The following is a 26,315-nucleotide window of genomic DNA, read 5'->3' on the forward strand; positions in this document are numbered from 1 at the left end:
GGGTATAAAAACTTTTGTTTTGTAGCTTAAAAACAAAAAAAATGGCTCGTAATGATAACATTATTATAATGCGTAAGTATTTACAGTATTAATATTTAGAAATATGTATTCATAGCTAGCATTTTTTGAATACAATACAAATTTTATTGTGCTATTCTTTTTACAACTACTGTAACATAACGGCATACGACAAAGTTCGACAGAATTTATTCTTTGTGTCAAAGCTGGAACCTAATGATGATCGATCTCGTAAGCTTACACCTTTTAATAATTAATTATTTTATTTTATTTGAATAATTTCTAAGGAATCGGAGTAATCAAATAAAAGCACTTTTGAATTTAATATGTACATGATAAGATGAAACAAAACTATGCGACATAATTGTATTTACTATTTTCATGTGTGGTTCTAAATCTTTAGGAAAAATAATAGATTCAATGATAAAATTGTTTCAATTAGTATTTTTCTTTATACTAGAAAATGGCCGTTGTAATCGACCTTAATTTAAGGGCAAATTTCATTAAAATAGGACAAATTTGCCCCAAATATAAAATAAATCTTAAATCTAGAGGGTTACCAGAGTAACTTTTTTCAAAAGGACATTTTGTTCTAAATTGTTTACAACTTCAAAAAATCCTGTGAAAGCGATTTTGAATGGCAGCGTTCTAAAGATCGACAGCTCGCAGGCATACACCGCTGCACCTAAAACTTTAAACGCTTTTATCTCGAATAACTCGACTACAAGTTGACCGATTGTTTTCAAATTAACACTCAATCATATTTAATGGGTCCTACCTACAATGATTGTATTGATAGATAATTGGCAGAATTTAAAAGATCATTTTTTCACCCAAGAAAACGACTTTTTTGTTCAAACCGTTGCCATTTTGTTGATATTTGATTATTTTTAAAGATCATAGGTCGTTGTAGCCACTCATTTGACCGTAATCATGCCAGCAGTTAGAGTACTTATTTTTTCAATGTTTTTGTTAAACAGAAACTTTAAATTAAAGTTGAAAACTTACCTTAGTTTTTGTAAAAAATGTTCAAATATTCTATTAGGACCTTTCATAAAAAAAATGAAAAGACATTGCCTATTTTTTTCGTGGGTTATATTTGAAAAGCCCCTTAAGTTAAAAATCAGCTCTGGGCCACGAAAGAATTCGTTGTTATCTTTCCATTAAAATACCTAATTGTCAAATTCACCATTTTCTCAAAACTGGGACGTGCTGGAAATTTATCAGTTGCGGATTAGTTATCTGCAGATGAAATCCGCCGCTGAAGCCGGCGGAATGTGAAATTTTTTTTTCGTCGAACGTTTTATCATTTTTTGTAGTTAAATTTGACGATCTTTTGTACCTTTCTATGTAAAATGAGAACATATAAAGTTAAGTAAAAAGTAATCCATTATTTGAACAATAGATGACTTTAGTGATCTGTATCTCGCGTTGTATAAGTCAATCTAATTTTAGTAGGAGTTTTTGGAAATTTGAGCATTACTAGTTGAGCGTACTATAAAAGATTCTAAGAAAAGTTTTGTGATCGATAACACAAACGATAAATATGGAGACTGGCAAAGAAAAAATTCGCTATATCTTACAATTTTTCTCTCAGAGGCGAAAACGCAAGCCAGGCAGCTGAAAATGTAAATGGAGAATATTCCCCTAATACTGTAACGGCCAATTCTGGTTTCGTCGATTTCGTTCTAGGAAATTTGATGTTAAAGATGAGGCAAGCTGTGGAAGGAAAGTCGTCAAAAATGCTCAAAAAACAGTTTGGAGCCATTAACAAAGGCTGGATACAAAAAAAAAGCTTGATGAATGGGTGCCACATGAGCAATCAAAAAAAACTTTTGGACCGAATTTAGATCTGCTGTGTGTTCGGTGAGATTAACAAGGAATTATCTACTATGAGCTGCTCCCCTATGGCCAAACACTTAATTCGGTTTTGTACTGTCAACAATTGGACCGACTGAAGGAAGCAATTGTCCAGAAGACCCCCGCTTTGCAGAATATGAAAGGAATTGATTTCCAACAGGACAACGCTAGACCACACACGTCAATAGCGACTCGCCAGAAATTCCAAGAGCTTGGATGGGATATTCTTTAGCATCCACCTTATAGCCCGGACACCGCACCAAGTTTTCCTATCAATGTCGAACGATTTGGATAGTGTAAAATTAGCTACAAGAGAGGATTGTGAAAACCGACTGGATCAGTTCTTTTGCAAATAAGGACGAAGGATTTTATGAGAGGGGTATCGTGAAATTAACATCAAAATGGCAATCGATTGTAAACAAAAATGGAGCTTATTTTAAATAAATCGGTTATTTCTAACCATAAAAAAAGGCTTTGAATGTCTTGTAAATATAATGGATTTCTTTTTACTTGACCTTATATTTACTCTTTTTGTGAACTGTAAAAAAAAGCTTTTCCATGTAATCTGTGAAAAGAAACATTTTCTATGTTCATATGATAAGAAATTATAAGCCTTTATATGTGGGCTGTGGAAAAATTATCTTTTCTATGTGGGCCGTGAAAAATAATCTTTTTTATGTGGTTTGTGGAAAAATTTTATGTGGGTTGTGAAGAACTAAGTTTATAGTGCGGGTCATGAAAATGAAAAAAAAATAAACAAACTTTTCTTTGTGCTCTTCGAAAAGCTTTCCCTCTTTCAAGGGTGTGAAAATTTTTACTTTTCTATGTGGACTGAGAAAAAAAAGCTTTCCTATGTGGACTGTACAAAAAATTACACTTTTCTGCAGTTGGACTCCCGGATTCAAAAAATGGCACATTTAAAAATTTAGTTTGGCTTCTTTTTTTAAGTGTAACAATGTTTTTTATCAGTTTTAATGCACACATATTCATTTTAATATCTCCAGTACTGCCAATTTATTTTTTTTGGTCAAGTCTAATCGCTAGTGCTTCAAATTGTATTTTCCCTGTACATTGCTAATTCGCAACTCAAAACTATTCATCACGTACCAATTGAGACTTTTTAAGGTCGAAGAATAACTTATCCCAAGGCTGAAATTCGGCTTAATTGATACTTAATTCTTTGAAACATTACGGGGGACCTTTGGATATATAAACCGTAATGCTGAAATATTTAAACATTACTAAATGTCGAAGAACTAAAAAAAAAAATTAAAAACAGCAAACTTATATTTTTTTCATTTATTTTTCCGATTTTTCCAATAGCTGATCCGGCTCGTTTCTACCTGCAATAGAAGACTAGTTTGCATAGAAACGGACGGACAGACGAACGTTCGGCTTGATCGACTCTCGTATATATCAAAAATATATAATACTTATAGGGTCGGAAATGTCTCCTTCACTGCGCTGCAAACTTCTGACTGAAATTATAATACCCTCTGTAAGGGTATAAAAATTAAAATTAGAAAAGTATTTTAATTTATTTGTTTTTAATATTCCATTTGTTTTCATGGGAGCTATATGATAATGTCGTCCAATTTTGATCAAATTGAAACCGTTATTCCAAAATAATAAACCATCGAAAAACTACAAAAAAATGGAAAAATCCACGTTTGTTCCTATGGGAGCTATATGATACATAATAGTAGGCTATACCATTTTTGTGAAATGCCTACAATACTGTAGGCACTTCGAAAATAAGGTGTAGGCTACTTTTAGGCACCACCAACCAAAGGGCTTTTAGATATTTTGAAGTGATTGCATTCTTTTTCAAATTTAAATTAAAAACAAGAAAGAAAGCAAACTTCGGCAAGCCGAAGTTCATATACCCTTGCAGCTATTGCAAGAATTAAACATTTTTGAAAACATTAAAATTATGATTTACTTTCGTATATGTTTAAAAACATTGAAGCTATGATGATTTGCAGCTCAATTATTTGATAGTTATTTTATATATTTTTATTATTTCTAAGGGAGCTATATGATATAGACGTCCGATTTTGATAAAATTTAAACCATAATTCTGAAATATTTAACCATTGCTATATGTCGAAGAACTAAACAAAAAATTAAAAAACAGAAAAGTTATAATTTTTTTCATTTATTTTTCCGATTGTTCCTATGAGAGCTATATGATATAGTCGTCCGACTTTGATGAAATTTAAACCGTAAATCGGAAATATTTAACCATTACTAAATGTCGAAGAACTAAACAAAAAAATAAAAAACAGAAAAGTTATAATTTTTTTTCATTTATTTTTCCGATTGTTCCTATGGGAGCTATATGATATAGTCGTCCGACTTTGATGAAATTTAAACCGTAAATCGGAAATATGTAACTATTACTAAATGTCGAAGAACTAAACAAAAAATTGAAAAACAGCAAAGTTATAATTTTTTTCATTTATTTTTCCGATTGTTCCTATGGGAGCTATATGCTATAGTCGTCCGATTTTGATGAAATTTAAACCGTAAATCGGAAATATTTAACCATTACTAAATGTCGAAGAACTAAACAAAAAATTGAAAAACAGCAAAGTTATTATTTTTTTTCATTTATTTTTCCGATTGTTCCTATGGGAGCTATATGCTATAGTCGTCCGATCCGGCTCGTTCCGACTTATATACTACCTGCAATAGAAAGACAACTTTTGGGAAAGTTTCATGCAGATAGCTTTAAAACTGAGAGACTAGTTTGCATATAAACGGACGGACAGACGGACAGACGGACAGACGGACGGACAGACGGACGGACAGACGGACAGACGGACGGACAGACGGACATGGCTAGATCGACTCTACTAGTGATGCTGATCAAGAATATATATACTTTATAGGGTCGGAAACGTCTCCTTCACTGCGTTGCAAACTTCTGACTGAAATTATAATACCCTCTGCAAGGGTATAAAAAAATCTCTCGTCTGTTTTGGGTATGAGGATCCTTAGCCAAATATTGGCTTTTGGCTCTTTGAGATCATTTTCTAGAAAACTGAGGGCGGGGAAAAAATTCCATGAATGAGGTCGTGTTCAGCACAGCGAGATTTATTAGGCCTATATAGTCGCACCAATTTATTTTTTAGGCTGTTGCACAATGTAAACAATAGTCTGTTAAAACAGCCGGTGAGCAAAGGCAGGTGGATATGGATTTTCGTTAAAATTTTAATTACACTTATTGGGTGCTTGCTGCCCTACAGATATCAGCATCACGCTCATAGCTAAACATTATAGGTATTTTCGCAAAAACAAATATACTAGGAGTATTCCTGCAGCTAAATTATTTATGAATGTATTCAACTTACAATTTTGCATATGTAAAGTTCAAATTCAATTAGCTGTATCAGTTTTATTTCGAAACGCACCCTAATTAATTTATCGCTTATTGTTTTTGTTTACAAAAATTAGCTTATTGGCTGTCCTAGGCTTTAGTTAAAGCCCGCCAATCCGGTATTACATTTTTAAGAAAACAAACCATATAAAACCACCAGAACTTAAATGTTTCTGTCTTAAATGTTTAAGTGATGTCCTTTTTTTTTAAAGCTATCTAGTATTCTGCGGTCACCAATAGGTAAGTTTGGGTTGACTGTATCTAATCGTCTTTAAGGCAAAAAATATTGTAATTGAGGTTGCGATCTACAACTTATATACTTTCTTGTAGTTTTTAATTAAAAAATAGTTCTTAAATTCTCCATAATTATTTGACTTATTAAACATTAATTTTTAACGTTAAAAAACTTTCCTGTATTTAAATTATTTACATAAGCTTAATAGTTTCTTTTTAATATGATGTGAACTTTTTGAATTATGTTCGGTTGAAATAAGCAGAGTTACCCCACTACTGTGTTTATGCTCTGAAAATTATAATTAATACAGACGTGTAAAATTAAGTCTCAACTAAGTAGGCTGCGCCTAACAATTTCATGCAATTGTTCTGAATTCATAGTCAACTTTTGTGTGTAAGCGAATACATGAAATGGTGTTTATACACACACGAATTTTATGATATGACTCTTTATAGCTTAAAAAAACCCAAGACTAAAAGCTACACTAGTAAAAAAAAACGAATGCAAACATGAAACCATTTGTTTTGAATACGAAAAATATTAAAAACGTTAAAAGAATTTTAAAAATGTGGCAAAAGGGGTTAAGATCAAGTTTGGCATCCCAGATTTCATTATGAAACGTGGTATCTATTTAACATAGTTTAAAGAATGTTGGTATCTATTTAACATAGTTGTTGTTTCATAATTGATTTAAACACTTAAGCAATTTATTTGAAACATACAAATATTTAATTTGAATATAAGAATTAATGAGAGTTGACACTTTTTGAAAATTTGTTTTTTTTTTTTTTGGGAAATTATTTTATTTTACACGCCACACAAGGAAATCAAATTAGTCCTTGTTTTCGTGTATGCGTAGCAGTGTTCTAAGATCCCAAAAATTTGGGTATTAGGTGCAGGGCAGGTAAAAGCTTGTCAGTATTCTTGTGTTGTTATAAGAGTCGCCCGTGTCTATCACGACCAATAATCCACTGGACCGCTGGGTGCCGTCTGCGGAGTCGTCATCGACCCAATGGTTTAGCAGGCCGTCTAGCCAGACGGTTCGTGTGATCCATCAAGCGATCTCTGTATCGATTTGAAAAGCTATGAATTGTCTTCGTAACCGTCTGCACTCCCGTGCCCTGAAACAACCCATGATTTTCGACATAATGCTGCCACACACACAGTATCCTCCTAAGCTCCTTTGGTATGCACGTTTGTACCCTTTTAAGAGATGAATCACATGATGTGCGCCAGCAAGTTATGTCTTTGAAGAGTCGCAACTTAGCCTGAAGGGTTACCCCGTTAACTGGTCGAAGAAGCTAGTCCATTTTGTCCAGTTAAGATCTTGCGGTCAATTTGTCCATTCCAACAAAGGCGACTGTCCAATGTTACACCAAGATAAGTAACCTTGTCTTCATGCTTATGCCCATTTCAATCAAGGTAGAGGCTACGCGAACGGCCAGGGCGGAGAGCAAATGTAGGGTGCTGCTTTTTGTCGAAGTTCAGAGCAATGTTCCACCGAGAAGCCCAACACTCGAATTCATTTAAGAATTTCTGGACACGCCGGGAGGCAGACGTTGGGGTTCTACCAACTGCAAGAAATGCAGTGTCATAGTCTGCATAGGTGGCCAGAAGTGTTCCGCGTGCAACTGGGTTGGAAGGTCCGACATATAAACTGTATACAGGACTGGGCCAAGGACGCTTCCTTGCGGAATTCCAGCCCGAATTCGGCGTAGTCCAGAACGTTTGTAAAATGAGACCTTTGTGCCAAACCCTGTCAAAGGCCTGTCGAACATCAGCTGAGCAGTAATTGCGATCCTCCAAAGCAACCAGTACATGATTTATTACTCTGTGCACTTGCTCAACAGCACAATGGCGACTACGAAAGCCAAACTGGTGATATGGAAGTGCTTCGTCAAGGGGCTGTTTGCATAGCTGCGTTATGACTGAGCTTGGAAGAGCCTTTGCTACCTTTCCATGCCAGGAGCCTTAGTGGAAACTAGTCGCCTAATATGATCACGAACCTCACCCTCGTTTACTTGACGCACATCAACAGGAGGGGCAAAAGAGAGTCCTAATCTAGAGGTAGTTATTTGGACTTCTTGGCTTGTTGCAAAGTCAAATGGAGTGAAGCGATTTTCCAAATCATCTGAAAATACTTCAGCAATCTCGGAATTGCTATGGGCCAAGTGCCATCGTAACGTTTAAGCGAGAATCTCTGAAGCGGCTGTCGTTTAGGGTTGATTGATTTCCAACAGGACAGCGCTAGACCACACACGTCAATAGCGACTCGCCATAAGCTCCAAGAGATGGGATTATCTTTAGTATCCAACTTTAACCCCGGACACCGCAACAAATTACTACCACATTTTCCTATCAATGTCGAACGATTTGGAAAGTGTAAAACAAGCTACAAGAGACGATTGTGAAAACCGACTGGCTCAGTTTACTTGCAGTATCATGAAATTAACATCAAAATGGCAATCGATTGTAGAAAAAAAGGTGCTTATCTGAAATCAATCGGTTTATTCTAACCATACAAAAAGCTTTAATTTTCATCTACAAATAATGAATTACTTTTTATTTGACCTTATAATTTATGAATTAAGGATAATTTTTTTAAGTACTTACAGAAACTAATTACCAAAAACTATATATTTCTATTTGATGTTCAATAACAAAGCAAAATGTTAAAAGAATTTAGCCTAATGTATTATGGATGTCTTGCTTGTTAACTTGCTCAAATTCATGATTTTAAAATAATTTCGTTTTGATTTGCGACAAATCAAAAGCAAACAAACCCAGATCAGTTGTTCGTGCCACTCACATGTCGGAGTAGCATTAGCTAAATGCTAATGCGCCAATGGAATCAGGCACATTTAAAAAGTCCAGGTATCAGGCTATTAATCCACATAAATACCATTATTTACCAGAAATTCTGATCGGCAAAACCCAAGCATCTATAATTTAAAAAAGTAAAAAAAACAATTGAAATATTGCATTTACGCAAAATTCGAACTCGGGCCATTCTCGCCCAAGACCTATTCAATTTACGCCCTGCGCCAATAACCACTTGCATTCTATGTGCACAATGCGCCTCTTATTTTTCTTCCTCTTTGTCAACCTGATTCTTGAATTGACAAAAATTTAAATCCAACAGGCAATTCACGTTTGACGAAAAATTCAAGGCAATCTTCAGGAATTTCTAAATATAGAACTTAGTTGCACGAGAATGTGTAAAGCGCATATACGTGTGAAGTTTGTTTTGTTTTTGGGTTCACAAAAAGCAGCTGCATAGAGACATTTTTTGTTCTGCGTTACTCATCTTAACGTTATAGAGTCTTTGGTAAAAGGGTATATTGTATTCGTTGAAAGTTAATTACAGGTAGAAGGATGCGTTTCCACCCTGTAAAGCATATATATTTTCGATCAGGATTAATAGGCGAATCAATCTATCTATGTACGTCTGTCTGTCTGTCCGGAAACTATTAAAGCTAGTGATTTGGGATTTGACATCATATACTAGTAAAAAAAAAATGGGTCATCCTTGCATATAGAAACCAGCTGTTGCAGTGGTGGCACTAACAAAATATCGTACTTTGCTTTCTTAATTATAATTTTTATAGTAATCGATGGTTTATTATCTTAGAAATACCGTTTAAATTTAATAAAAATCATATAGCTCCCATAGGAACAGACGGAATATTAAATAGTTTACCTTCTCTAATTCAAAAATTCTTGCTTAACTGTGTGTGCTCAGAAAAAAAGTTTTAAGCCTAATGCGAAGTCACTGAAAAAAAAGACGCTCCACTTATTCACAAAAAAGAAATTCCCGGTTTTCATGCCTATTTGTTATACCCGTTCAAGGGTCGGAGACGCTACCTTCTAGATGTAACATCTTTTAAGGAATACAATATACCCTTTTACTGTACGAGTAACGGGGTTTTCTTTAAACTGTTTTCAAATTTCAAAATTTAGGCTTTAGAAATGTGTTGTCTTTAGCTGCTAGCATAGAAGTTTATTTATAACAACAAAATATAGAACAAATCTTGCAACCTCCTCAAAAATAAATTTTTCTGTAACACCTCGTAGAAGAAAAAAATCATGGCTAAAATCCAGAACCCAATGAGGTGCGCTGAAGACCTTCGCAGAAAAAGTCTAAGTCCATAAGTATTCTAAGAAAATGTAACCGAACTTAAAAAATTACCCACATATTTAAAGAACTTGTGTATAATAATATATTACTAGTGTTTATTGCTTATCAAGTTAGGGCTGTAACTTTGCTTGCCTAGTTATCTACCTTATACTTACAGGCAATTTGAACAGTCATGTTTACTAAGTAGTTCAGACAGTTTGCAGGCAGTCCAACAAGCACGCCTAGCTAAGATCGCATTGATTATGCAGTTAGCAAGCTGCTAATGGAACATAATTAAATTGAGATATCTTAAATTACTTACCCAAGCCAGCTTTTGGCCATCCTGGAGGGGGTTGTCAAGGAAGATGATGCCGAGGTTGTCGAGTGAGTGCTAGAGTTGCTAGGTCGACGGCTGCTGCCGAGACATGAACCCATGGAAACAGGTAGATCCTGCAGCCGGTTCAACATCCCGTGTGATTTTGGCGTCGCTGTGCCCGACAGTTACCGTTATTTTTATCTCTCGGTTCCAGACTTAGCTGCTCCTTCCAATAGGATTCCCTGTTATTGCTTAGACCCTAGAGTCCATGTCAATGCAACTCCACACGCTCAGTCACTGGCGAAACGCACGGGAAGCCTAGAGTCGGAGTTTCTGTTCTGTTTCGCCCAGCAACAGCTGGATGTGTGGGGATGGTGCGCCGAAATGCAGCTTTCCTGCCTGTGTTTTGGCTTTCGCTGATAACAGAAAATTAAGGAAAGCTTTGCCGGCAGAAGCTTTGTAAGCGTTAAAAAGCATCAGCAGACTTGCAAACTGCATCTAGGCTTTCGGTAGAAGCTTCGTCAGGGGTAATAACGGTAAATGTTAAGGAATTAACATTGCTTAAAAAGGATTTAGTTGCGAGGAGTACTGTTCACATGGCTTTTAAATGTCTCATATATTTCTCTTTTATAAATGTTGATGTAACAGTCGTTCTGTGCAGTTATAGTAGACCAATCTGGTCAAATTTAGCTGCAAGCTAAAAGTTTCTAACTCTTAGAAACATTTAGCAAAAAGGATGTTTTTTAGGAACTATCAAAACCTAAAAAATTGCTTCCTAACCACAAACATTAGAGACTTTTTATTTTATTTTATACAATTAATATCAAGCGGAATACATATGCAAACTAATTTAAAAGTTCTTCCGAAAATTATCACAAGACAAAATATGTGGATGATACTCGGATATGTGAATAAGAAAGAACCTCTTTTTTTGAAATAGTTGTATTTATATCTGAGGCTTATGAGGTTTTAAGACTTTAGTAATACCATTTTTTTTAGGTGGGCCCACATTTAAGAACATAGCAAACTTGCCTGAACTTTTCTTAAATGTTTTTGGTGCTGTTAGGGCTAGTAAGTGCTGTTAGGTTCGCAACGGGAGCAATAAACATCTGCATGTAAACTAACATTATTCACGACCAACCGCAACATTTGTTTATCTTTTTAACATGCCGCAGCCGAAGTATTGACTCCCACGACTCGTCGACTGGATGCTGGGCGGTCGGCTGCTCGTTCGCTAGTGTCAAATCGGCTGTCGTTGCCTTCGGTTGTTGCGAGATTCGGTTCCAACTCCGTAACAGCAACCTTATCCTGCTCCGCTGAGTGTGTCGTACTTGGTTTTGAAACCTGGTGTTGCTGACGGTGGGCAAATAGTTAATAATAATATTTTAGGTTGCCATTGTTGTGTCCTTAGTTGCGGATTGTTGTTCCTATCAACTTCTGTTTTGATCAACTTCGGTGAGTGATTATTATCTATGCACATCGTCTGCCCACCGGTGTTGCTGCTTTTGTGACGTTGTCTGTGTGTCTGCCGCGTGGTCCCCTAATTTAGTTGTGTTGCAAAAAGGGCAGAAGGGAATCGTGAAAATCCGTTGTTGTGACGTCTCGTTCCTCTATTTATAAATTGATTTGCTGATTCCTGCTGACAACTGACAGTCAAAACGCCTTGCAACTGCAGCATCGTATTCAGTACCCAGATATTACCTAGGTAAGTTATTATTTTAAAGAAAAAATGGGACATAAGATAAGGGATAAATTTAAGCATGCAACTTAATTATATACTTTTTTATTGGCATTACATTACTTTTTAGAAAAGATCATCTCAAAATAAAAACTACTTTTACTTAAAACTAGTTAATAACCCTTTGATCTCTGTTGAACACCAAATTGATACAAAACTTGGGACACAAAATTTTAATCAAATTCCCCTTTGTATTTATTTATTATATTAATGCATCTGCAGTATAAAATTCGTGGCATTCGTCTCTATTTTACTACTTTGCTACATTGATAAGACCCAGTCTTTCTGCTACTCAGTCTACTATTTAAACTATTATATTAAGAAATCACTTTCGACATTGATTTATGAGTATTCATGAAATGCTTTACCATGCAAATTTTCTTTTTTTTCCGTCAGTAGCAGAGCACTTATATACCTTTCGAAACACTTACATAAAAGCCTAAAAGGAATAAACATTTAACATTTAACATTTAACATGCGTTACTTGTATTATTTTGAGTTAATCGTAATTATGCCAAAAATATTATACAATACTCCTAAATACAACGCTTGAAATAAATGTTGCATCAAAGTGTACAGGAACAGGAACAACCAGTACAATTCACGACAAAAAAAAAATACAAATATGTAATTTTTTTTATTATACATATTTTTTTTAATGTAAGCAAATAATTTATATTATAAATATACATATCAATGAAAATTCATAAAATTGAATCTAACAAAACTTCTTTAAATAAGTTTAAGTTAAGGGTGATTTTTCCTTTTTCAGTCAGAAGTTCGCAACGTAGTGATGAAACATTTCCGACCTTATAAAACAAATATATTCTTGATCAGCATCACTAGGAGATTCGATAGCCATGTCCGTCTGTCCGTCCGTCTGTTTGCTCGTCCGTCATTTTCAACGCAAACTAGTCTCTCAATTTTAAAGCTGTCTGCATGAAACTTTCCCAAAAGTTGCTGCCTGTTGCAAGTGTTATATAAGTTAAAACGAGCAGAATAAGACGACTTTATCATATAGCTTCTATAGGAACAATTAGAAAAAAAAATAAATCAAAATTATAACTTTGCTAGTTTTTAATTTTTTTTTTGTTCTTAGAGAATTAGTAACGGTTTAATAAGTCAGAATTAATTTTAATTTTATTAATATCGGCCATCTTTAACATATAGCTCGCATGGAAACAATCAAAATATTAAAAAGAATATGTGAAAACGAAGATGGAAGCTATCTTCGGCAAGCCGTAGTTTTAATACCCTTGCGGACTTTGCCGAGTTTGCAAAAATTTCAAAAGTAGATCGACTGTGAAAGTTTCAGATCGCTAGCTTTTAAGCGAAATTGAAACTCACAGACGGACAGATGGTCAGACGGACAGACGGACATGGCTACATCGAATATATAATATATACTTTACGGGGTCGGAAACGTCTCTTTCACTGCGTTACAACTTTCTGACCAAAATTGTTATATCCTCTGCAAGGGTATAAAAACGTATGTAACTTTTCTTTTGGATACAGTAATGGTTTAATAAATCAGAAAAGAAAGATACTCTTGCTCTCATCCATCATCATATCTTTTGCTGTAACCTATTTAGACCTGAATTTAGAATACTGGGAGCAAGTCATGTTTAGTGACGAAAGCAAATTTAATGTCTTTGGGTCTGATGGAAATTTGGTTTTTATAGACGGAATTATTAATGCTTAGGGGTATTTAAAAATATTAAAGAAAAATTTACACTCCTGTGCCACTTAAATAAGTCTACACTCATAGAAAAAATCCAGAATTTCGGTGTCAAATCAATAACGAACGGTGCCAAAAGTAGGGTAAATTCGATTATTTTTGATTCAAGTAAAAAAGGCAATATTCAAGTACGAATTATTCAATCCCGAAGTTCTACATTTGAGAAAGAACGTCATATGTCTAAGAACTTAAAAGTGCTTAAAGAAAGTGCGAAAGAAATTGGTTTGAGTTCAAAAAATTCTTTATGCACGTATACGAATAAAAGTTTCTTAGCTTAAGTTATTTTTTAAAAATGTCTGTTTGTCTGTTTTTTTCTTTGATATGTAGAGGAGACAGAAAAGCAAACCTTATTTTGTTTACTGCAAGTCGTCGCAACCGGTTAGCCGGTTGCGCCACACTAGCAACACAATTTACTGTGCACTACGCCCGTATAAGAATTCAAAGCAATTTGCTTGCAATAAAATAGCTTTTATTAGCTATACTTTTGAGGTCAACTAGATATATAATTAAATTAAAGCAAAACGATTGCAAAAAAAAACATAAAAACCAACAAAAAAAAATTTTAAAACTTTTTCTGGGATTTGAGCTTGGGTTCTGAATAGCTTACCCAATGTTGATGTTCCAAGACACTTACCCCCTAGGCCAATCATTTTAAGAACGAAATGTTCTTGATTTAAATTAACAGTTCTTGTTTTTTTTTGTTAAAATAATAGATTTTAATAGAGTTAACTTTTTTTAATAATTCTGATATTATTTACAAACACTATAAGCAGGGTTAAATCGAAAAATACCGTTTTCTCTATGTAAAAAAACATTTTAAAATATTATTATTAAGTAAGACCCGTTCTTATTTTGTACACGTTCGTCCTAAAAATTTTAAGAATTACTCGGCCGATTTTCATGAACGTCCGTGCTAAAATTATTTATTCTAATTTTTTCTGGGTGTAGAAAACGACAAGTTCATTTATGAACAGGGCAACGATTCCAAACACAAAGCTTGGAAAGTCAAGATGTGACTGTTTCACAATATACAAATAATTCCAACGCCTTCACAGAGCCAAGACGTCAACCCCATTGAAAATCTTTGGGCCTATCTCAAGTTCAAAGTCCAGGAACATAAGATATCTTCCAAGAACAAGCTAAAGGAGATTTTGCTTAAGGAATGGTCGAAAATTCCCGAAATGAGGTGGAATCAATGCCGAGCTTACACACAAAATACTAAATCTTAAAAGAAACATACAAATTTAATTTTGATACAAAAAACAAATATTTTTGTGAGACAATATTTTGTAGTACTTCCAAAGCAAAAATAGCAATAAAGCTTATTTAAAAACAAGAAAGGAAGCAAACTTCGGCAAGCCGAAGGACGTTCGTCCTAAAAATTTTAAGAATTACTCGGCCGATTTTCAAGAACGTCCGTGCTAAAATTATTTGTTATAATTTTCTCTGGGTGTAGAAAACGACAAGTTCATTTATGAACAGGGCAACGATTCCAAACACAAAGCTTGGAAGGTCAAGATGTGACTGTTTCACAATATACAAATAATTCCAACGCCTTCACAGAGCCAAGACGTCAACCCCATTGAAAATCTTTGGGCCCATCTCAAGTTCAAAGTCCAGGAACATAAGATATCTTCCAAGAACAAGCTAAAGGAGATTTTGCTTAAGGAATGGTCGAAAATTCCCGAAATGAGGTGGAATCAATGCCGAGCTTACACACAAAATACTAAATCTTAAAAGAAACATACAAATTTAATTTTGATACAAAAAACAAATATTTTTGTGAGACAATATTTGTAGTACTTCCAAAGCAAAAATAGCAATAAAGCTTATTTAAAAACAAGAAAGGAAGCAAACTTCGGCAAGCCGAAGTTTATATACCCTTGCAGCTATTGCAAGAATTAAATTTTTTTGAAAACATTAAAATTATGATTTACTTGCGTATATGATGATGGTGATGATTTGCAGCTCAATTATTAGGTAGTTATTTTATATAATTTTATTATTTCTATGGGAGCTATATGATATAGTCGTCCTATTTTGATGAAATTTTAACCGTAATTCTGAAATATTTATCCATTACTATATGTCGAAGAACTTATAGAAAAATTTAAAAACACCAAAGTTATAATTTTTTTTTATTTAGTTTTATGATTGTTCCTATGGGAGCTATATGCTATAGTCGTCCGATTTTGATGAAATTTAAATCGTAATTCTGAAATATTTAACCATTACTATATCTCGAAGAACTAAAAAAAAAATTAAAAAACAGAAAAGTTATAATTTTTTTTCATTTATTTTTATGATTGTTCCTATGGGAGCTATATGCCATAGTCGTCCGATTATGATGAAATTTAAACCGTAATTCTGAAATATTTAACCATTACTATATCTCGAAGAACTAAACAAAAAATTAAAAAACAGAAAAGTTATAATTTTTTTTCATTTATTTTTCCGATTGTTCCTATGGGAGCTATATGCTATAGTCGTCCGATTTTGATGAAATTTAAACCATAATTCTGAAATATTAAACCATAACTAAATGTCGAAGAACTAAAAAAAAATTAAAAAACAGAAAAGTTATAATTTTTTTTTCATTTATATTTCCGATTGTTCCTATGGGAGCTATATGCTATAGTCGTCCGATTTTGATAAAATTTAAACCATAATTCTGAAATATTAAACCATTACTAAATGTCGAAGAACTAAAAAAAAATTAAAAAACAGCAAAGTTAAAATTTTTTTTCATTTATTTTTCCGATTGTTCCTATGGGAGCTATATGCTATAGTCGTCCGATTTTGATGAAATTTAAACCGTAATTCTGAAATATTAAACCATAACTAAATGTCGAAGAACTAAAAAAAAATTAAAAAACAGCAAAGTTATATTTTTTTTTTCATTTATTTTTCCGATTGTTCCTATGGGAGCTATATGCTATAGTCGTCCGATTTTGATAAAATTTAAACCATAATTCTGAAATATTTAACCATTACTATATCTCGAAGAACTAAAAAAAATTAAAAAATAGAAAATTTATAATTTTTTTTCATTTATTTTTATGATTGTTCCTATGGGAGCTATATGCTATAGTCGTCCGATTTTGATGAAATTTAAACCGTAATTCTGAAATATTTAACCATTACTATATCTCGAAGAACTAAAAAAAAATTAAAAAATAGAAAAGTTATAATTTTTTTTCATTTATTTTTATGATTGTTCCTATGGGAGCTATATGCTATAGTCGTCCGATTTTGATGAAATTTAAACCGTAATTCTGAAATATTTAACCATTACTATATCTCGAAGAACTAAAAAAAAATTAAAAAACAGAAAAGTTATAATTTTTTTCATTTATTTTTCCGATTGTTCCTATGGGAGCTATATGCTATAGTCGTCCGATTTTGATAAAATTTAAACCATAATTCTGAAATATTAAACCATTACTAAATGTCGAAGAACTAAAAAAAAAAAATTATAAAACAGCAAAGTTATAATTTTTTTTCATTTATATTTCCGATTGTTCCTATGGGAGCTATATGCTCAGAATTACGGTTTAAATTTCATCAAAATCGGACGACTATAGCATATAGCTCCCATAGGAACAATCATAAAAGTAAATAAAAAAAATTATAACTTTGGTGTTTTTAAATTTTTCTATAAGTTCTTCGACGTATAGTAATGGATAAATATTTCAGAATTACGGTTAAAATTTCATCAAAATAGGACGACTTATCTACTGACTCTATAGTGTACGTGACAGAATCTTTGCTATGAATGGTAGCGATATAAAATTCGGAGTTGTCCTGTTAGGGATTCGCATGCTGTCGTGAGAGGGCATCGGCTACAACATTTTGTTTGCCTGGCTTGTAGAAAATGTTTTTTCTGATAATGCGTACGTCAAATGTTGGTTGACAGTATAAATGTTTAATTTTCTTACAAATTATTTTATCAGCTTTTTAAGTGCTAATGCAATGGTTAGAAATTCCCGCTTATTGGCAAAATACAATTTTTCGTCCCGGATTTTTCTGGAGATGCAGGTTATTCGACTATTTTCCTGTGACAACACAGCCCCTAAGCCGTGCGCGGAAGCGTCCGTTGTCAGATCAAAAGGTTTGTAAAAATCGGGGTACGCTGGAATCACGTCTTTTGATGCTAGAATTTTTTTTATGTTTTCAAATGACTCTAGTTGTTTGGGTGATTACTCAATTTTAATTTTTCTTGATTGATTTGCGCTTACCTTACCATTTTCACCTTTTAAGATTTACGTTAGTGGTCTTGCGATTGGGGCAAAACCTTTTAAAAAGCATCTATAAAAGCTACAGAGACCCAAAAATGATATAGGACTATAAAGTGACTAGGTGCTTGGAAGGCTTCGATTGCTTTTACTTTATCTGGGGACCTTTTAATTCCTGCGCATGACACAATGAATCCCAGGTATTCTACACTCCTTTTTAAGAACTTAGACTTTTCCTGAGATGCCCTCATGCCGTCTTCATATAAGCATGAACCCAGTTTATATCCCTAATATGATCCTTTTTAGTTTTGGAGAAGACGATAACATCATCGACGTACACGTAGCATGTCTTTAATATTTTTCCCGTAGGACATCGACGATTGCCCTTTCGAATATGCTGGATACGTTCTTGAGTCCGAAAGGTAATCTACAGAACTCATATTTTCCGTTGTTAACAGAGAAGGCGGTTTTTCCCCTATCTATCTCAGTCAAGTAGATTTAATGAAAGCCCGATTTAAGGTCCCTTGTCGTAAAACACTTAGTCTTTCCCATACTTGCCGTCTATCGTTTTCTGATTAATAGGCTGATTCCATTTCCGCATTAGTGGACTTTTTAAATGTGTCTGATTCCATTGGCGCATTATCATTTAACTAATGCTACTCCGACATGTGAGTGGCACGAACAGCTGATTTGGGTTTGTTTACTTTTGAACTGTCGCAAATCAAAACGAGATAAATTAAAAATCATGAATATAAGCAAGCTTACGGATATCTTTAGTGCTCAGCAGGTCATCCATAATGCTATCGAGGTAGTTGCCAACTTGGGCGACAAGAAAGGGAAGCTGATGGGGTTTTTGACGGGTTTGCAAAGGAGAGGACCACAGTTTCTAAAAAAGATCAAGGATCCCCGTATATGTGGTAGTATTTTCCTGCCAGAGATGCAGCAGTAATTCCTTGTGGACCTGCGAGAAGGATTTGCTGCGCTTGCTATTGTTTTCAGTAATTTTTATGGAAAATAGATTTTATACTCAAAAGCATCAAAAATTGCGCCATCCTTGCATTAAAACTCAGCTGCTATAAATGTATTGAGGGATTGCGACCAGAATTTGCTGCGTGTGCTCTTGTTTTCAGTCATTTTTATGTAAACTAGATTTTATAATCGAAAGAAACCAAAAATTGCGCCATCCTCGAATTGTGGTGATGGCACGAACAAAACATCGTTTATATCGTTATTTTCCGGTATCTTTTAAAAACTTGTTCGGGCGTATTTTTTTAACTCATTTATTTATCGCATTTATTTTAAATGCGGCATTTAGCCTTATTGGATTCCCTGTGTAAATAAATGCGCATTAGGCTAAATGCGTTTTAATTCGATAATGGAAGCCGGCTGTTAATTTCCTAAAATCGATAACTAGGCGTTTTTTCTTGTTGTCACTTTCATCGTCTTTATATTTGCAAATCTTCCGAACCTGATTTATGTTCCATCCTACCGGTGCTAAACTCAATTCAAGCATTTACTTTCTTCTAATTGTCTAAAGGTTTTCGAAAAAAAAAAAAACAAAAAAGAACGCTAAAGTCGAGTTCCCCGACTGTTAAATACGCCAAAAAATTTTAAACCAAATATTTCCCCACACAAAATAATCGAAGTCAAGGTGGCGCCATCTGTCGAACTGCATAGCCAACACTTAAAGCTTGCAGCAGTTTAGCGGAAACAGGAAGGGATGAGAACATTAGAGGTTCCTCCACGTTTTTTATGTGTGCCAGACCGGGAAAGGTTTTATGTCATTTTTCGATGTACCTCTATCTATTAGAAGTTGAATTGTTTTCCCTACTATCCTTCGGCTTATATACGGAATCAGGGACGCACCTCCAAAAAATTACAGTCTTCGGTTAGGTACTCCTCATCCACGAGTTCCCCTATATTATCTTGAGCACGTTTCTCATAATCTTAGGTTCTAGTACCGATTGACCCTGATTTTTTTGTGAAAAGTTTCGCTGCCTGCAGCAAGCGTTTTTTTTGGTTAAAATTTTAAAATGTGGTTGATTAGAATTTAGTATTTTTATTTTGGGATTTTCCCAATTGTTTATCAGTGTGCCTTGTAGAGAAGGCTGCGTTCATAGCTAGACTGCGCCTCTTGTGCCAATGCAAGGGCAGTGGGCAGATCTTTTGGTTTTGCTGGAAATGCTACCATTCTTAGAGAGTTTTTCAACCCTGAAATGAAGGTATGCAGTGCATCGCTCCTGTATTATTCGTTCAGGACTCTTGCAGCTGCAATATCATGATATCAGCTTTTTGTTTACTAGCGAAGCTAGTTTATCATAATACTTTGTCATGGGCATGTCGCACTGCCGTATAAGGTTAAGTTCTTGTTGAATGTCCTGTATGGGCGTCTTATCCGCGTAGGTTAGGTCTAATCTCGCCATGATAGCTTTAAAAATCAGGATAAATAGGGGAGTCAATATAGCCATGTCCGTCTGTCGATCCGTCCGTCTGTCTGTTTCAATACCGTTTGCGAGCTCAGTTTAAAAACTAGCGAGCTGAAACTTTCACAGTCGTCGTTAAACATGTGTACACAGATCAAGTTTGAAAAGCGCCCCGAACGGACGTCTATATCTTTTCCCAAGGGAACAATCGGACATAACTTGCAGGAACTGAAGATATTTGTTATGCATATCTTGATCAGGGTAAAAGCGCGTGTCTATATCCTATAGCTCACATAGGAACAATAGGGTTAAATTGGGTAAAATTTGATGTTTTTCAGGATATTTCGCGCATTATACAAGCTTTTGACCTGAATCTTTCCAAATCGTATTTTTTTTATGCATACCTTGATCAGGGTAAAACCTATATCCTATAGATCCCATAAAACAATATTTCGCACAGTATATAATCTTTTTCGGTAAAGTCTGCAAGGGTATTAAAAAAAAGAACGCTATAGTCAAGTTTCACGACTATTGCTCTCAAAATCAGTTTTTCTAAACACGAAAGTATCATTAAAATAAAAAAAATTGGCCCTAAGTATTAAATAAATTGCCATGAATTTTTTTTTTTTAGGGCTAGTTTTCTAAATAAGATGAATTCGGCGATTTTATCCGAGCATATGCCAATATTTTGTTAATTTGAGCGCGAAATCGCCCTTAACTGCAGAACAAAAAGTCATCAAAAATTCCCTGGAATCAAGCAAATGAATAAAATTGGTAGCTCAGCGGTCTAATGCGCTGCTCTTATAAATATTGGAAAGCTGAGAGGCGTGGGCTCGATACATCAGAGTCGTATGCTTTTTTTTAGTTTTTAGTGTTTTTAAAATGTATTAACCTAAAGTTAAATGATAATCTGTATTTTCATCACTCCTAAACCGAATTTGATAAAACTTTTTATAATATATTCGTCTTAGTTTAATGATGGCTTATAACCATACACTGTCCTGTTCGCATTAACTCTAACTATCGAACCGTTTGACCAAACTTACCCATATATCTCAAACATGGTTGTTCTGTTGTCACACCCGCATCCACCCGCGCATTAATCGTATGACAGCCTTCAAGTTTTTCCTGTTAAGTGTGACAGATCGAAGATTAAACAAATGCGAACAAATTTTCATTTCCTTTATAAAGTGAAAGCTACATTTCCGGGTGAGACGGCTGCAATGTGTTGCGCTAACGGAAAAGTGAAATTGCCGGAATTTGAATCGCCTCCTAAATGGTTCATTAATAATATTATTACGGAATATTAATCTACAAAAATGTGTAATGGTACACGACTGCCAATAAAGAATCTGATGCCAAATTTGATTGAAGCAACTAAAATCAATGGCAAAAATGTTCTTATACAACGTATTCAAATTATTCCAATAGACACCTACTTGAATTGATTATAGTTAAAAGACTGAATAATAAAATGCAGACTGATGTTATATATACAGATTTTAGCAAGGCTTTTGATTCTGATAATCATTTCCTTCTTTTCTTTAAATTAGATCAGCTCGAGTTTTCAAATAATCTTGGATTTCAAATTATTTGAACGGAGGAACTCAGAGGGCTATTTTTAAAAACGCAGTTTCGAATATGATAAACGTAACATATGGAGTGTCTCAGGGTAGTCATTTGGGCCCATTGCTGTTTACTTTATTCATCAATGATCTTCCTTCTGTCTTAACACATTCTCGAGTATTAATGTAAGCTGATGATGTTAACTTTGTTTGTCCTATAATAATTGGCACTCGGGTTTTGGTTTACAGTCTGATATTGATTGTTTTCAGAGATGTAATGTAAAGACATTTTAATGGGGTACGCCTTCATTTATAAGCTATTTTCTTCACAAAATGCCACTGGACCGAATATATTCGGTCAACGATTTAGGAGTTAGGATTCTGGATTTAGACTTTAGATTTAGATTTAGATTAAAATTCGACTGTCATATAAAGTCTACTGTTAACAAGGCTATGAGTGTTCTTGGATTTATTAAGCGATGGTCAAAAGAACTTGACGATCCATATAGCTAAATTATTATTTACTTCTCATGTCCGTCCTAATTTAGAATATTGGGCTCCCGTTTGGAGTTCCCAATTGATTGATAGTATTAATTGTATTGAGTCTGTACAAAAAAAATTCTCTGTACTGGAATCAAAACGTAAGGTTGCCTTCTTACTCTGATAGATTACTGTTACTTAATTTACCTACTCTTGTTAATCGTAGAATCATGCTTGGAACTATTTTTAAGCACCATCTTGTCAAAGTTGATATTGACTCAAGGAATTGGTAAGCCGCTTAGCTTTTAATGGGCCATCCTCTTAACTTGCCAAGATGTACCTCCAATGTTGGCCTGCATAAACTCTTTCGTGTTCTTTGTAATAATTATAATAATCTATATAATCAAATTTGTATTTCAACCTCTATTCCTGTCTTAAAAACTACAGATTTAACATATTTGCGCCGTTCTTAGTTTAAGTTTTTTTATAAATGTCTCTACATTAAGTTATTTGTTATTTCCTCGCGAACTCGATAGCTGCCCACTAAGTTAATAGGTCCCGCGCTTAACAAGCTCGTGCTTGGTTCCGTTGGGCTGTTGTTTATATACCCTTGCAGAGGGTATTATAATTTCAGTCAGACAGTGAAGGAGACATCTCCGACCCTATAAAGTATATATATTCTTGACCAGCATCACTAGGAGAGTCGATCTAGCCATGTCCGTTTGTCCGTCCGTCTGTCCGTCCGTTTCTACGCAAACTAGTCTCTCAGCTATCTGCATGAAAGTTGTCTTTCTATTGCAGGTAGTATATAAGTCGGAACGAGCCGGATCAGACTACTATAGCATATAGCTCCCATAGGAACAATCGGAAAAAATGATACAAAAAAATTATAACTTTGGTGTTTTTAAAATTTTTTTTTTTAGTTCTTCGACATAAAGTAATGGTTAAATATTTTAGAACTACGATTTAAATTTCTCCCATAGGAACAATAAAAATATTTTTAAAAAAATTTATAATTTTTGTTTTGTAAATTTTATAGAAATTCTTTTTGATTAATTAATAATTTGACAGTTCAGAATTACGCTTTTAATTTGATTAAAATCGGAAAGCGATATCATATAACTGCCATAGGAACTATCAAATAATTGAGCTGCAAATCATCTTAGCTTCAATGTTAACATACACGCAAGTCAATCATAATTTTAATGTTTTCAAAATTTTTATTTTTGCAATAGCTGCAAGGGTATATGAACTTCGGATTGCCAAAGTTTGCTTCCTTTCTTGTTACTGTTTATAGTGCATCAACGTTCAACAATACATAATCTTAACATGATTCTATCACTAAAGATCGAGTTTACAAATCAGCAAGTTCCAAATTGCTGTGACAGTATGAGTGCGATCGAACCAAACAATAAGCGCCAAACAGAGCAGTGCAACATACACATACCTGTGCGTTTTCACCGGTTCTGAAAATCTCTATATAATCACAGGCGCGCCAGACGAGCGACTATCCGATGCCAACTCCCCACAACTCAGGAGCAGACACAGCAGTTGTCAGCATTTGTTAAAGGGTCTGAGCAGCGGATCATTGATGTCTTGACTTGTTACCAGCCTGGAGCTCGAAATGGCCGACATGCGCACCGATACAGAGCGGATGTCGGAGCGCACGAATCATCTGGAGCGGGAGGATTGAGAGGAGTAAAGACTAAATTGGCCGCTCAACATATGGTAAACATCGCATGTGATTTGCGTATGCACGGAGTACCTCACGTGGAAGGTAAACACCTTCGTGCACTGCTTAATCAATAGTGCTTCTCACTTAAACTCACTCCTACTAGAATCCGCGATATATACCGAGCACGGAAGACATAGAATTCAACGGTTGATCCGATTATTTTTGGTCAAGCTTGATAATACCCGAGAAAAAATTGCTTTGTTACGTCCCATAGGGTCTTGCCGCCGCGAGACAAAACAGCAACTAAGCTTATGCATGATAGGCTTGACAGCGGTGTACGTGAATGAGGACTTGACGTTTTTCCATAAATGACTCTAATGAGGCTTTGATATATGACCAATTACTTGTACCTGCTTTTTCTAAAGATGACTTTATATTCCTGACCTATGATATTAATTTTGTGTTTAATGTTGAGTCCTATACGTTTTTAGAGATTTTATTTTTTTCTCAACAATAATATTTTGTATCTGTTTGATAAATGTATTTCTGGCAAACAAAAGTCACCTAAGTCTAGATTCTTGGTTCAGTAAAGATATAAATAACAAGATTCGTTTCCGGAACTCAGCGTATAAGAACTTCTAAAGCTTAAAACTTAATGTGTTTGAAAGAAACAAAACTTTGTGAATGAATGTGTTGACGTTGGGTTTAAATAAGATTTTTACTGAATTTAATATACCTAAAGCTAGATAAAACAATTACCTGAATACCTTAACAACCTGTGATGATAGTTTTAGTTATAAAAATTCTCTTACCGAACATGTTCGTATATATAACATACGTATCCAATTCATTTTTTATGACATCCATAAAGTACAAAAACGAATAGAGACTTTCCTGGCTAAAACTTTCGACCTTGCCGAACCACAGCAAGGTATTTGACGCTGCCCACCATGAAATCTTGTTCACAAAATTAAAAAACATTTAATTTCTCAGGCTCTTCACTAAAACAACTTCAATCATATATTTCCTGCAGGCAGCAAGCGTTAGTATCAGGGCCATAAACTTTCAGTTTTAGGTTGCTAAATAGGGGAATTTTTAACTGAAAGTATAAGACTGTTGGTAACGAAAACTATCCTTGTTCCGACTTTGTTTTATGGTGTGGAAGTGTTTGGTCTTTGTGGTTCACAAGATATGCAAAAAATAGTTGTTGCTCCTAATGCTATCTTCTGATGAAATGGTGTACTAGTTGGAAGGATTAATAATAATATTTATGAACTAAAATAAAAACAAAAACAAAAAAAACCAAAAAACATATATTGGAATAAAACAATATTAAAAATTATAATAATAACATTAACAGTAATTTTCAATAGTTACAAAATTACAAAATTACAAAATTACAAAATTACAAAATTACAAAATTACAAAATTACAAAATTACAAAATTACAAAATTACAAAATTACAAATTACAAAATTACAAAATTACAAAATTACAAAATTACAAAATTACAAAATTACAAAATTACAAAATTACAAAATTACAAATTACAAAATTACAAAATTACAAATTACAAAATTACAAAATTACAAAATTACAAAATTACAAAATTACAAAATTACAAAATTACAAAATTACAAAATTACAAAATTACAAAATTACAAAATTACAAAATTACAAATTACAAATTACAAAATTACAAAATTACAAAATTACAAAATTACAAAATTACAAAATTACAAAATTACAAAATTACAAAATTACAAAATTACAAATTACAAAATTACAAAATTACAAAATTACAAAATTACAAAATTACAAAATTACAAAATTACAAATTACAAAATTACAAAATTACAAAATTACAAAATTACAAATTACAAATTACAAAATTACAAAATTACAAATTACAAAATTACAAAATTACAAAATTACAAAATTACAAAATTACAAAATTACAAAATTACAAAATTACAAAATTACAAAATTACAAAATTACAAAATTACAAAATTACAAAATTACAAAATTACAAAATTACAAAATTACAAAATTACAAAATTACAAAATTACAAAATTACAAAATTACAAAATTACAAAATTACAAAATTACAAAATTACAAAATTACAAAATTACAAAATTACAAAATTACAAAATTACAAAATTACAAAATTACAAAATTACAAAATTACAAAATTACAAAATTACAAAATTACAAAATTACAAAATTACAAAATTACAAAATTACAAAATTACAAAATTACAAAATTACAAAATTACAAAATTACAAAATTACAAAATTACAAAATTACAAAATTACAAAATTACAAATTACAAATTACAAAATTACAAAATTACAAAATTACAAAATTACAAAATTACAAAATTACAAAATTACAAAATTACAAAATTACAAAATTACAAAATTACAAAATTACAAAATTACAAAATTACAAAATTACAAAATTACAAAATTACAAAATACAAAATTACAAAATTACAAAATTACAAAATTACAAAATTACAAAATTACA

General features: G+C 33.4%; 1 protein-coding gene across 2 annotated transcripts in view; it reads left to right on the plus strand.

Moving 5' to 3' along the window:
* Nucleotides 1-11,498: 11,498 nt before the first annotated feature.
* Nucleotides 11,499-26,315, plus strand: part of LOC128253197 (neurotrimin-like) — a 192,453-nt gene continuing 177,636 nt past the window's right edge. For both annotated transcript variants that reach the window (XM_052981423.1, XM_052981421.1), the window contains exon 1: nucleotides 11,499-11,633. The gene's annotated coding sequence lies outside the window, so the exon portion shown is untranslated. The remainder of the gene's footprint in view (nucleotides 11,634-26,315) is intronic.

This window comes from Drosophila gunungcola, assembly GCF_025200985.1.
Source record: "Drosophila gunungcola strain Sukarami chromosome 2L unlocalized genomic scaffold, Dgunungcola_SK_2 000007F, whole genome shotgun sequence".
NCBI classification, from domain to species: domain Eukaryota; kingdom Metazoa; phylum Arthropoda; class Insecta; order Diptera; family Drosophilidae; genus Drosophila; species Drosophila gunungcola.